The following is a 13,921-nucleotide window of genomic DNA, read 5'->3' on the forward strand; positions in this document are numbered from 1 at the left end:
ATTAGGGAATATAATTATATAATATACATATGGATAAAATTTTAAACACCTGAATCAATCAGGTCCTGTCCTTGTTCAATTTCCTCCCTAGCTGTGTCCCATTAAGAATTAAATCTAAGGGGTGCCTGGGTGGCTCAGTGGGTTAAGCCTCTGCCTTCAGCTCAGGTCATGTTCTCAGCATCCTGGGATTGAGCCCCACATCGGGCTCTCTGCACAGCAGGGAACCTGCTTACCCCTCTCTCTCTGGCCTGCCTCTCTGCCTACTTGTGATCTCTGTCTGTCAAATAAATAAATAAAATCTTTAAAAAAAGAAAAAAAGAATTAAATCTAAACCCTTACTACTGCCTGAAAGGTCTTATGTAATCTGGTCCTTAAAAACCTCTTTGAAGTCCTCCCTGATCACTCCCTACCTTGCTCAGTCCAGTCTGCCTGCAACTTCTTGGTGTTCCACATAAAACTATGTTTATTCTTGCCTGTTGTTTGGACCTGCATTCTCAAAATCTTCCCAAAGCTCCCTCCCACCTTTTATTCAAGTCTCTGCTAAAAAACCTTTTATAAGGAAGCCTATCTGATCACCTTATTTAAATAGCATCTCTTTCCTGCTCTATCCATTCCTTGAGCCTGCTTAATATTTTCTTTATTAAATTTATTATAGAGGGTGATATTCAACTATTTAACTGGGACAGCATCAACACAGAACAATCAGAAAAGACATCTATGGATATGCCTTACTTGATACCATGTGACTGATGGTATATCAGTCAGACAGATGGAATATCAGTTCCAATGACTAGACATTTATTATGTTATATACTGCTCATATACTTATGTCCCTTTTCTCTTCCACAATATAAAATCCAGAGGACGGGAACTTTGTCTTATGTCTGTCCATGGTAGGGCTCAACAAATACTTGTTGAATGAATAAATGGGCTGCTAACACAGAAATATGTTAATTTGATGATAGCATTCATATCAGAGATTATTGCTCTAATACATACATGGTCTTTAAAGTATTTAAGCTATGTTGGAGGTCCTTAATCTTGAGGGTATCATAAACATTTTCTTCTTTTTTTTTAGTTTTTAAAATTTAAAGTATAGAACCAATATAACAAATATATGTACACCCAGCACTTAAAATTAACAATGATGAAGTTACATTGTTTTCAATAGGATTTTAAAACATACATAAACATTACCTATTGAGTCAAAGCCATCTTGTTTCCTTCCCCTGGTCTGTTCCTTGCCTCCCTTTTCCAGAGGAAACCAGTATCATAAATGTAGGGTAGTTCCCTGTAGTCCATGTTTTTGCATTTTTTAACATGAAGCTTATATGTTCATAAACAAGGTATAGTTTTGACTTTGGGTTTTTTAATATTACCATCCTGAAAAACTAGTCTAACTTTTTCATTCAATGTTATTTTCATAAATCATATTTTTTGGTCCGTATGATCTATTTCCTTCATATTAAAATGCTATCTATCTATTCCATTGGATACATATATTCTTCAATTGTGGGAATTTAGCAAGTTTTATTTGTTTGTTTGTTTTTAGTTTTTTGTAATTACAATCCACTCAACAAGAAACATCTTTATACTTAGATCTTGGTGAATGTGAGCAAGAGTTATTTTGTCTTGTTCTGTTTATCTTAAGATGGGCACATGAAACTAATCTGTGGGCTATAGCATACTGATTTTCATCAAATCTAGTTGCACCACTTTGCATTCCTACTGACAGATTATGAGGGTTCTTTTAAGTCTTGTTTTGCATTGTTTACTGATGTATTTCCTCCTATTATGTAATGAAAAATATTTAAGAAACTGTGTTTCTTTTTTTTAAGATTTATTCTTTTAAAGATTTTATTTATTTATTTGACAGAGATCACAAGTAGGCAGAGAGGCAGGCAGGGAAAAAGGAGGAAGCAGGCTCCCTGTGGAGCAGAGAGCCCTATGTGGGGCTCGATCGCAGGACTCTGGGATCATGACCTGAGCTGAAGGCAGAGGCTTTAACCCACTGAGCCACCCAGGCGCCCCAAGATTTATTTTTTTGAGAGGAAGCAGGAGCAGGGGAGTGAGGGGGTGAGTATGAGCAGAGGGGCCAATGGATAGGGAGAAAGAGAATATCAAGCAGATTCCATACCCAGCACAGAGCTCTATACAGGGCTCAGTTTCACCACCCTGATATCATGAGCTGACTGAAACCAAGAGTAGGTCACTCAACCAACTGAACCACCCGGATGCCCCCTAGAAATCGTGTTTTTTTAATTGCCTTAGTTTTCAGGAAACTCATAGTTGGATTTTATGATCTATCCTAGCAACCGTAATTAACTCAGGATTTTTGATAAAACTATATGTATCATGGCTCTTAATCTCTCATCTTTGTTTTAATTATTTAATAGTAAATTACTTGGAAGTTGTATGAACATCACGAATGAATAGTCATAATGTCAAATCGACAGGAGGAAGCATGAAATTTGCAGGACTAAATATTGAGTTAAACAATAAACAAACTTCCTTGACTAGATCTTTTTTACAGAGGGCAACAAATTTTAAGAGTAATCTTTTGCGCCTGGCTACCTGAATTGAAAGGTATACTTTGACCTGTAAAATTTACACAAAAATCACAGCTTAAAAATTATTTTGAGTATTTATATGTATGTAATCTTTTTTCCAAAATCACTTTTTCATTACTAGACTATAACGATAGCCAATAGTGCTTTTAAAGTGGAAGTCTCCTTGCTTACTTTGCAAGATGATGTATAAATATTGCCTCATCCATCACCAGAATGACTTGTCTCCTGGATGAAAACCTGAGGGTGATGTGTAACTGTAATAAATTTGGACAGTAAGGGAAGGGTTCCATTTCCAATTAAAACCACAGCCAGGAAGTTTCCATTTATACTGACAATATAGGTACACTATCAGTACATATTTTGCACATTTGCTTCTTTGTTTGGGGAAAATTGGCATTGTTTTAGGAGGAGTAGCAGTAAAGGAGTAGCTTTACATTTATTTATACCCTCCCAAGAAAGAGTCCATTGCCCCTTCCAGACAGGAAGTTTCTAGGATCCCTGGGTCTTAGACATTTAGAGCCAAGCATTCAGAAGATGAGTTGTCTACCTTGGGAGAGTGCACGCCTTTAGGGATATTTTATTGGATTCAAACAGTCTCCATTCCAGTTCCAACTTAATTAAGTTATTTCATTTTTTTTGTTGTTGTTTTTGTTTTGAGGGACAGTAAGATAATGATGCACTTAGCACAATGCCTGGCACATAGGAGATGCCCAATAAATATTAATGTCTTTGTCATTGTGATGATCATTTCTATTGATAAAAGTTTAAAGCATTCTGATTCTCATTTTCTAGTTTGAAGGGATCCTCTGAATGCTTTCCCTTTAGTTCCCCTTTCTGTGAACTATCTGGCCTTTCCTGATGTTACAAATGGCATCTAATAACTAACTGCTTATGAAGTTCTGGCTCCAAGCCAGGTATTTAAAATCAAAATAATTTCACAACTGTGGTTTTAAAATAAATGATATGTATTCTAAATAACACAGTATTAAAATAATCATTCATGGTTGCAATGGCATTTGCATTTGAGATTGTAATGGATCACTGTTTTAACAAATGCCCTAGACATGTCTAATGACAGCATAATGACTGTCTAAAAACAAAAGAAAATGTTAACAAAATAAATAACTATGTGAATATAAATTAAATTAAACTAATTTTACTTAATTTATTATTATTATTATTTTTTTTTAGAGAGAGAGGGTGTGTGTGCATGAGCAGGGGGGAAGGGCAGTGGGAGAGGAAGAGAAAGAATCTTAAAGAAGTTCCACACGCAGTACAGAGCCTGACATGGGGCTTGAGCTCATGACCCTGAGATCATGACCTGAGCTTAAACCAAAAGTCAGATGCCCTACTGACTGAGCCACTCAGGTGCCCCTAAATGCTCATTTTATTAATCAGCTATTGGAATGGCTCAATGCATTGGATGTCATGGATGCTTTGAAATTAAAGAGAGAAATTCACTATGAGAAATGGAAATGCTGAATCCCAAACCAATTTTCTTGGCTACTGTATTATCCACATTATCCCCTTCCTCAAACACATCTAGTGGATTTCCATCTCCATCACAGTCCTGATCAGCAAAATGAAACATGGTTCATTGCAGCATTATTTACAGTAGCTAAGATATGGAAGCAACCCAAATATCTAATACTGGGTAGATACAGAAAACATGAGGTATATAATGGAACATTATTTGGCAATAAAAAAAGAATGAAATCTTGTTAATTTGTGACAGCCTGGATGGCCCTTGGGGACCTTATACTAATAAAATAAGTCAAAGAGAGAAAGACAGTGCCATATCATGTTTCTTACATGCAGAATCTAAAAGAGAAAAAGAAAAGAAAAGAAAAAAAGTTTGTAGTTACAAAGAGCAAATTGGTGGTTACCAGAGGCTGAGAATGGGGGGGCGGGTGAAATAGATGGAAGTTGTCAAAGGGTACAGACTTCCTGTTACATATAAATAAGTCATGAGGATGTAATGTACAGTATGGCAACTATAATTAATAATACTGTATTGCATATATGAAAGTTGCTAAGAGAGTAGGTCTTAAAAGTTCTCACCACAAAAAAAGTTCTGTAATTGTGTATGGTGACAGATGTTAACTGGAGTTATTGTGGTGATCCTTTTGCAGTATATATAAATAGTGACTTATTATGTTATATACCTGAAACAACATAATGTTGTTTGTCAATTATACCTCTACTAGAAATAACACGGTTAAGTGAAACCTAGATCCATAATTCTTCCTTGCTCCCAATATTTTAGTACATGTTGTATTTGGATACAGTTAGGGCAACCAACAAATTATATTATCAAGACTATAGATTGTGAATTAGGAAGAGGTCCTGTTTCCAAGAAATGCATCCTTGCACCATGGCTTAGAAAGGAGAAAATAGGTCAGATCTCAGCCCCACCTACTAGCTGACATAGCTTCTTTGTGATGGGCACAACCTTCCCAACCGTGTTTGCTGGTTTTGTGCAATATGCAGATTTCACAGTTATAATTTGATCTTGTTCTGGACTCACACTACATTTGGAATGAACATCACACTTTGGGAAAAAAGCTGTTGCAAGCCATAGAGAAATTTTATTTTATGGTATTGGATGACAAAACTAACAAATGTTAGTAATTTAACCAATTCATCAAGCACTTATTGAGCACCTAGTATGTGCACGGTACTGAGCTAGCGTTGTAAAGATAGATGAGCACATTTCCCTACCTTGGAGAGCTCATGATCAAAGGGAGGGAGAAATACATGAAACAAGTATACCAATAATTCCTACTATTATAGATATTTCAAAGAAGAAATTGAAGTCCCTATGAGAGTATGTAATCATAATGCTGGTGGTGATGGGGCAGTAAAAATGGTTCTTGAAGAAAGTCTGGATGTTGTCAAATGCTAGATTTGCTCAATGACTTTATAAGTTTAACATATATATTAGAGCTAGTTAACATAGAACTTTATTATTGAAACTCCTATAGTAAAACAACTTTGTCGTCACAAGATTAGAAATCTAATTCCAACCTTATTTCCTTGTATTTTTAATACAATTTAAAGGCAAGAGTTTTTTTTTAGACTTGCAGCTGCCATGTTGTAGTAGGTAGTTATCTTTAGCAATTAATTTATCCCTTTGTTTTGTAATTATTGTTTACTTGACTGCCTTCCGCACTAGATTTAAAACTCCTTGAAGAATAGGGACAGAGCCTCATTCTCTTTTATATCCCGAGCAATTAGTTTAGTGCCTGATATATAGTGAGCCCCTGTATATAACCATGGAATGAAGTGTCTTTCTAACATTCTGCTTTCCTAAATCTCTGCTCTGTCCTTTTTTTAAGATTTTATTTATTTATTTGACAGACAGACAGAGAGATCACAAGTGGGCAGAGAGGCGGCAGAGAGAGAAGGGGGAAGAAGGCTCCCTGCCAAGCAGGGAGCCCGATGTGGAGCTCGATCCCAGGACCGTGAGATCATGACCTGAGCTGAAGGCAGAGGCTTAACCCACTGAGCCACCCAGGCGCCCCTGCTCTGTCCATTTTCATATTTTATTTTATTTTTATTGTCCCTCAATAATCTCTTCTTCCCTTGCTGTCTTTTACAAATCTGGCAGGAGATGACCCTTGGGAATATTTGGTGGGAGTCTTTAGTATTTTAAATAGTGGTGTTCCTCCTAGTTCATTCAATACCACCAGAGCCCTGTTGTGGGCAAAATGGGAGCTAATAAGGACCAGCTAGTCTCTGCCTTGAAGAAGCTTTATAAAGCAAACAGTTATTTACAAAAAAGAAGAAAATAAATGCTCTGCAAGAGCTGCATGTCAAGAGCTGTGGGCACACAGAGGGATGCAATTCCTTGCAAATTCAGAGGGCTCAGTGGTAGCGTCATAGAGGAGATGGCCTTTGAGCTGAGCTTTGAAGGAAGAGTAAACTGCTCTGAGAAGGAAGAGGAAAGAGAAGGGCATTACAATTTAAGGAGACAAGCAAAGCCTTGTCTTTAGCTTTCTTTTAAAATAATTTCCTTTGTGGCTCTATCTCAACAGTAATAAATGTTATGACTGTGTCACCCATGAATTAATCTAAATCCTGCTCAGCTGTCCTTATGTTTCTCACTACATAATACTGTAACATCATTTCTTACACTTAGCATATTCTCTCACTCTCTAAGATATCAATCATTAAACACAATTATGTAGGTGAAGGCACTTTGTAAAATACAAAGTACTATACAAAACAGGGGAACGTGCCATACAAGGCACCGCAATTCTTATAAAGCATTTGCAAGCTCAGTGATCACAAATCATAGGTCCTTAACATGATGCAGAGATTCAATTCAATAAATACTTATTGAAGCCTAACCAAGTAATTTTGGACAAGTTACCTATTTAAACTTTCAGAGTTCCTGGTTCTTTTGCATGGTTTTTATGAAGGTTGACTGAAATAATTAGCTTTGATATCTGTAAAACATGGTGTTAAGAAAAGTCACTCTTAATACACACCAGACCCTTGGTTTGACTCAAGGCCTTTGCCTACCAAAATCTTTGCTGGAGAGATGAGACTTACATAATTGAGCTATATAAAACATAGCAATAGATGATTACATATCAAAGGCATGGGTACGGTCATTCCGTATCTTGGGTTTGTGTCCTTGTTCCAAGCTGAGAATAGTAAAAGGTCAAAATGAACATAGAATTCAAATACAAGCAACGTAACCTAGTTTATGTCCATATGCTCTGATACACAGAGGGTCTTCCACAATCCTACCCCAAATCTCAGTGTTCCTTCTTCTCCCAAAATACTCATTTAGGACTATATGACATTTTCACTGGCACCCTGGGCTATTAGTTTTACCATTGTTTTCCAGTTAGAAACATTTATAAAACTGCTTGAATGCCTTTTTAAAATTTGCTTCGCAATGCTCCAGAACAAGTCTTCATAACTTCATGAGCCTGCCTACAGTCATCCTTACAGTGCCATGAATTTATGCATGATCGCCAAGAACTTTATTCTGAAGGAATCTATCCAGAAACGGCAGAATATCAGTGTTAACGTTTTTCCCAGCTTAATATTATTACATATAATTCATTATTATCAGTGTTAAATTTCTAAAGTGTCTGATGTTCAAGTCCCAGGTTTATTATACCAAAAATTAATATTTGTATGAGAAATAACTTAAAAATGGTCTCATGCATCTTGAGTAATGTTAATCCTCATATACAGGTAGAAAAGCCCCATTTTATAAAATTTGAAAAGGTTAATGACTTGCTCTAAGTCACAATAACTAATACATAATAGATGTTGAATTATAACATATTTATAAAATTAAAGTAATTAATTTTTATTGCGTATACTTTACCAGGCACTGTATCAGTATGTAATATGTGTAAATTTAATCTTTGAATGAAAGCTTGAGTAGATTTAAGAAGGATGTAAATACATTGCCCTTGAGTTTTCACAGTTTTTCAAAGCCATACTTTCTTCTTATTTATTTATTTATTTATTTGCCAGAGAGAGAGAGAGACAGTGAGAGAGGGAACAAAGGCAGGGGAGTGGAAGAGGGAGAAGCAGGTTCCCCACTGAGCAGAGAGCCCGACACGGGACTTGATCCCAGGACCCTGGAATCATGACTGGAGCCAAAGGCAGCCGCTTAATCTTAACCAACTGAGCCACCCAGGCATCCCCATACATTTTTCTTCTAGTGGAGATATCTTTTGTTAGTTAATAAGCACTTGGCAAAAGAACTTTGCAGTCATTATTGATGCTCTCCATAGGTTGGGTTGTTATAAAGCCTATGAAAGGCTTTCACAGAAATAATGCTCGAACAGATTCCTCTGGACTCCATAGAATCAGAGGCATTGGGCTACTGACAAATTGATACCAGAAAAGAACTTTGAGATCTCTGGAGAAAAGGTAGTCTGCAATTTCACAGTATAAATAAAGGGAGCTTTACTGTGAAAATAGAAGATTATTCATATAGTTGTAGTCTAAAATGAGGAAGGCAGTTCTCAAATGTTGCTTCTGATGGCTTTTCTTTCCTTCTTTTCTTGAATGCAAGTCCGCAATTATCATAGGAAATCATGGGTAAAGTTCTCATTTCCATTTTAGAATCATGTCAAGGAAAAAAAAATGACCTTAATACTAGATTCTAATATAAGTAATTTCAGGAAGCTCTAAATTCATGGCTATAATGAAGTAGTTACTAATCTATAAAAAAAAGACGCTATGTTCAGGAGATAGGCAAATCGTATTCCTTGTTAATATTCTGGACAGCTTAAAATGTTTCTCTCTCTGTGCTTTAACTTGACCATGTGCTTCTACCTTCACCTGCTCATGAGCAGCTCTTCTCCCTTGAGGAAAAATAGAAGTGGAACAACATTGAGGTGACATTTGTCAAGGTCAACAAAATAAACCCAGTAGTAAATCTATTTTAAAATTGTTCTCTTTTGAATTGCATCCTGGGTGAGCATAAGAACAAGCACATAGTATAATTATTTCCATATCTCTAGCAATATCTGTGACCTCTATACCGTTTATCATAGAAACAACCAGCAGCAAAATCTAAAAAATCGATCAAATTAACCAACTTTTTTTTTTAAAGATTTTATTTATTTATTTGACACACAGAGATTACAGGTAGGCAGAGAGGCAGGCAGAAAGGAGGAAGCAGGCTCCCCGCGGAGCAGAGAGCCGGATGTGGGGCTCGACCCCAGGACACTGGGATCATGACCTGAGCTGAAGGCAGAGGCTTTAACCCACTGAGCCACCCAGGCGCCCGAAATTAACCAACTTTAAATATGCGTCATGTTTTGCCAGTCTGAAATTTGCCAAAACATTGTGAAGTTCTCAGCTTTGCGCAGTGGCAGTATCGTAGCCAATGAGGTTTATTCGAGGTGCGATTATTGCTAATTGAAACATTGTGAAGTTCTCCATATATGCAGGCTGACCTTTTTTCCTCCCAAACCCGTACCCTCATTTATTGGTATAGCAAAAATAGAACTAGCCAGTTGAGAGAGGTTAATCTAGACATATATTCTTTGACTCAGTCATTTATGTGTCACACTCTGTTTTCTTGAGTGGGTGGATCTTATAGAGTATTTTACAGCTTTTTAAATTGAAGTATAATTAATATACAATGTTATATTAGTTTCAGGTATACAGTATGATTCAACAGTTTTATATGTTTCTCAGTACTCATCAAGATAAGTATGCTCTTAATCCCCCTTTATCTATTTCACCCATCCCCCCACTCACTCCCCTCTGGCAACCACAGTTTGTCCTCTGTATTTGAGTCTGGCTTTTGTTTGTTATTTTTCCTTTGTTCATCTGTTTCTTAAATTCCATATAGATGTTAAATCATATGGTATCTGTCTTGGTCTGACGTATCTCAATTAGCATTATACCCTCCAGCTTTGTCCATGTCGTTGCAAATGGCAAGATTTATTCTTTTTTATGGCTGAGTAATAGTCCATTATATATATATATAATTTATAGTCCATCATATATATATATATATACATATATATGTATATATATATATGTGTGTAACATCTTTATTCATAGATCAGTGGATGACCTCGTTGCTTCCCTAGCTTGGCTATTGTAAATAATGGTGCAGTAAACGTAGGAGAGCATATATCTTTTTGAATTAGTGTCTTCACTGTTGTTTTTTTTTTTTTTTTTGCTTGGGGGAGGTGGGTAAATACCCAGTGGTAGAATTACTGGATGGTACAATAATTCTATCTTTAATTTTTTTGAGGAACCCCCAAACAGCTTTTCACATTGGCTACACTAATTTGCTTTCCCACCAACAATGCATGAGGTTTCCTTTTTCTCTATATCCTCACTAACACTTGTTATTTCTTGTGTTTTTGATTTTAGCCATTCTGACAGGTATAAAGTGATATATCATTTTGGTTTTAATTTGCATTTTCCTGATGATTAGTGATGTTGAGCATCTTTTTATGTGTCTGATGGCCATCTATATATCTTGTTTGGAAAAATGTCTATTCGGGTCCTCTGCCATTTTTAATTGGATTTTTTTTTTTTTTTTTTTTTTTGGTGTTGAGTTGTGTAAGTTCTTTAGCTATTTTATATTAACCCCTTATTGGATATATCATTTGTAAATATATTCTCTGATTCAGTAGGTAGCCTTTTTGTTTTGTTGTTGGTTTCCTTTGCTGTGCAAAAGCTTTTTATTTTAGCGTAATCCCAGTCCTTCAATTTTTCTTTTGTTTCACTTGCCTGAGGAGACATACCTAGAAAAATGTTTCTGTGGACAATGTCAAAGAAACCACTACCTGTTTTCTTCTAGGATGTTATTGGTTTCAGGCCTCACATTTAGGTCTTCAGTGCATTATCAGTTTATTTTTGTGTATATAAGAAAGTATGTTTAGTTTCATTCTTTTGCATATAGCTGTCCAGTTTTCCCAGTCACATATGACACTGTCTTTTTTCCATTGTATACTCTTGCTTCCTTTTTTCTTAGATTAATTGGCTATATAAGTGTGGGTTTATTTCTGGATTATCTGTTCTGTTCCATAGATCTGTGTGTCTGTTTTTGTGCCATTACCTTAGTGTTGTGATTACTACAGATTCGTAGTGTATGTTGATATCTGGGATTGTGATATCTCTAGCTTTGTTCTTTCCCAATATTGCTTTGGCTATCATGGTCTTTTGTGGTACCATATAAATTTTAGGATTATTTGTTCTAGTTCTATGAAAAATGTTGTTATGTTGATAGGGATTGCATTAAGTCTGTAGATTGCTTTAGGTAGCATGTGCATTTTAATATTTATTCTCCCACCCATGAGTATGGAATATATTGCCATTTGTTTGTATCATCTACAGTTTATTTCATCAGTGTTTCATAGTTCTCAGAATACAGTTCTTTTTCACCTTTTTGGTTAAGTTTCTTCCTAGGATTTATTCTTTTTCGTGTAACTGCAAATGAGATTGTTTTCTTAATTTCTTTTTCTGCTTCTTCATTTAAAAATGAAACAGATTTCTCTGTATTAATTTCAATCCTGCAACTTTACTGACTTCATTTATCGGTTATAGCATTTTGGTGGAGTCTTTTGGGTTTTCTACATAGATTATCATGTCATCTGCAAATAGTGGAAGTTTTATTTCTTTCTGAACAATTTGGATGTCTTTGACTATTTTTACTTATCTGATTGCTGTGGTTAGGACTTGCAATACTGTGGTGAATAAAAGTGGTCAGAGTGGAACTGTTACTGATTTTGGAGGAAAAACTCAGCCACAGATGTTGGTTGTGGGTTTTTCATATATGGTTTTTATCATGTTGAGGTATGTTTCCTCTAAACCTAGTTCGTTGAGAGTTCTTATCATGAATGGATGTTACATTGTGTCAAATGTTTTTTCTGAATCTATTAAGGTGATCATATGGCTTTTATCCATATGATCATATGGTTTTTATCCTTCTTGTTAATGTGATGTAGCATATTGATTGATTTGGAAGTACTGAACCATACTGTATCCCTGGAATGAATCCCATTCAATTGTGGTGAATGCTTTTTTAAATGTATTGTTGGATTTGGCTTGCAAATATTTTGTTTAGGATTATTGTACCTGTGTTCATCAGCGATATTGGTCTTTATTTTTCTTTTATTTCAGTGTCTTTATCTGGTTTTGATACCAAAGTAATGACTTCATAGAATAAATTTGGAAGCTTTCCTTCCTCTTCTATTTTTTGAATAGTTGAATAAAAATAAGTATTAACTCTTAAAATGTTAGCACAATGCATCTATGAAGCCACCGGGTCTTTGTTATTTTTTTATTACCAGTTCAATTTCATTGCTAGTGCTCAATCTGTTCTATTTGTTCCTGTTTCAGTTTTGGAAGATTATATGTTTCTAGGCATTTATCCATTTCTTCTAGATTTTCTGATTTGTTGACATACAATTTTTCATAATATTTTATTATCATTTGTATTTATGTGGTGTCAGTTGTTATTTTTCCTCCATTTCTGATTTTATTTATTTGAGTTCTCTCTCTCTCTCTTTCTCCCCCCCCCCCCCCCCGTTATGAGTGTGGCTAAAGGTTTATCAATTTTTTTATCTTTTCAAAGAACCAGATTCAGGTTTCATTATTTTAGTAGTTTCTATTTCATTTATTTCTGCTCTCATCCTTATTATTTTCTTTATTCTACTAGCTCACGGCTTTTTTTGTTCTTCTTTTTCTAGCTCCTTTAGGTGTAAGGTTAGATTGTTCATTTGATCTTTTGTCTTGCTTCTTGAGAAAGGCCTGTAATGCTATAATCTTTCCTCTTAGAACAGCTTTTGCTGTGTCCCAAAGATTTTTGACCATTGTGTTTTCATTTTCATTTGTCTCCATGTATTTTTTGGGGGGGGGTGGGGGGAAAAAGTTCTGTTTAATGTCAATGAAGAAACACAGTGTGTAGGTGCTCTGTGCTAGTGGTGATGAGATGCAAAGAGGGGTGGGGTGGAGAGGAGATGAAATAATACACAGCATTATTCTCAGTGAGCTCTAGCTCTTCATTTTAGCACTTGAACCAAGGAGAGAGAGACAACCATCATTTTTCACTAAGGCTGTAGAAGAATAGAAACCCAACTCAGTTTTTCAGCTCATACAGGGCAGGCAGAGAAAGAGGCTATTTTAAACTGATGTAAGAGGCCACTTGTGGTCTATTGGCAGCCCCCAACCCCGGAGCAGAATGAATGCTGAAGGTGGTCCACAGCTGCAGTGGTGGCTGGTCCCAGCTCCCTGAAGTCTCCCTTGTTTTCTCAATGATAAGCTTGTCAGTCAAATACAGTTGGCTGAAGTAGACCTGTCAATGAATTGTTCCAATGTCTCCTTTGACTTTGTTCACTAGGGTTTGAATTTCTATAGGATCCTTTACATTCTTAACTTCTCTGAAGCCATGTCTTACTGTCCTGACAATATAAGTTCCCTAACTGTAGGTGCTGAAATGCTTGCTCTCTCTCTGCATCACCTAGTATAGAACTAACACTTGTGTACAATTGGAGGCTTCCATTTTGGGGGAAAAAAATGGGTTCTCTTTGAGGAGGTCCAGAGTTTAACCTAATCCATAAAACTTAAGTCTCTGCAAAACCATGAAAAAATAAATAAAATGCAGTGGGGCTAAGTCTTGCCAGCAGGTGGAGCCTCAGCCTCTGTGAGCACTAGCCCTCCATGAATTGTTTTATTTCCCCTTTGATTTCTTGGTTGATCCATTCATTATTTAGTAATATGTTATTTAGTCCTCATGTATATGTATACTTTCAGATTTTCTGCAGAGCTTCTTGAAACATGGTATGATTGTCCTTTTAATAATGTAATCCTATAAGGTGTACATTTCTCTAAGGTCTTGCATGCCT

General features: G+C 36.0%; 1 protein-coding gene and 2 pseudogenes across 6 annotated transcripts in view; 2 read left to right on the forward strand and 1 right to left on the reverse strand.

Annotated features, from left to right (window-relative positions):
* Positions 1 to 13,921, forward strand: part of NTNG1 (netrin G1) — a 346,692-nt gene that overhangs the window by 20,691 nt on the left and 312,080 nt on the right. The window lies entirely within an intron of this gene.
* LOC122901455 lies at positions 9,410 to 9,585 on the forward strand (annotated as a pseudogene).
* Positions 13,195 to 13,578, reverse strand: LOC122898521 (annotated as a pseudogene).

The sequence above is a fragment of the Neovison vison genome, chromosome 2, assembly GCF_020171115.1.
Source record: "Neovison vison isolate M4711 chromosome 2, ASM_NN_V1, whole genome shotgun sequence".
Lineage (NCBI taxonomy): Eukaryota > Metazoa > Chordata > Mammalia > Carnivora > Mustelidae > Neogale > Neogale vison.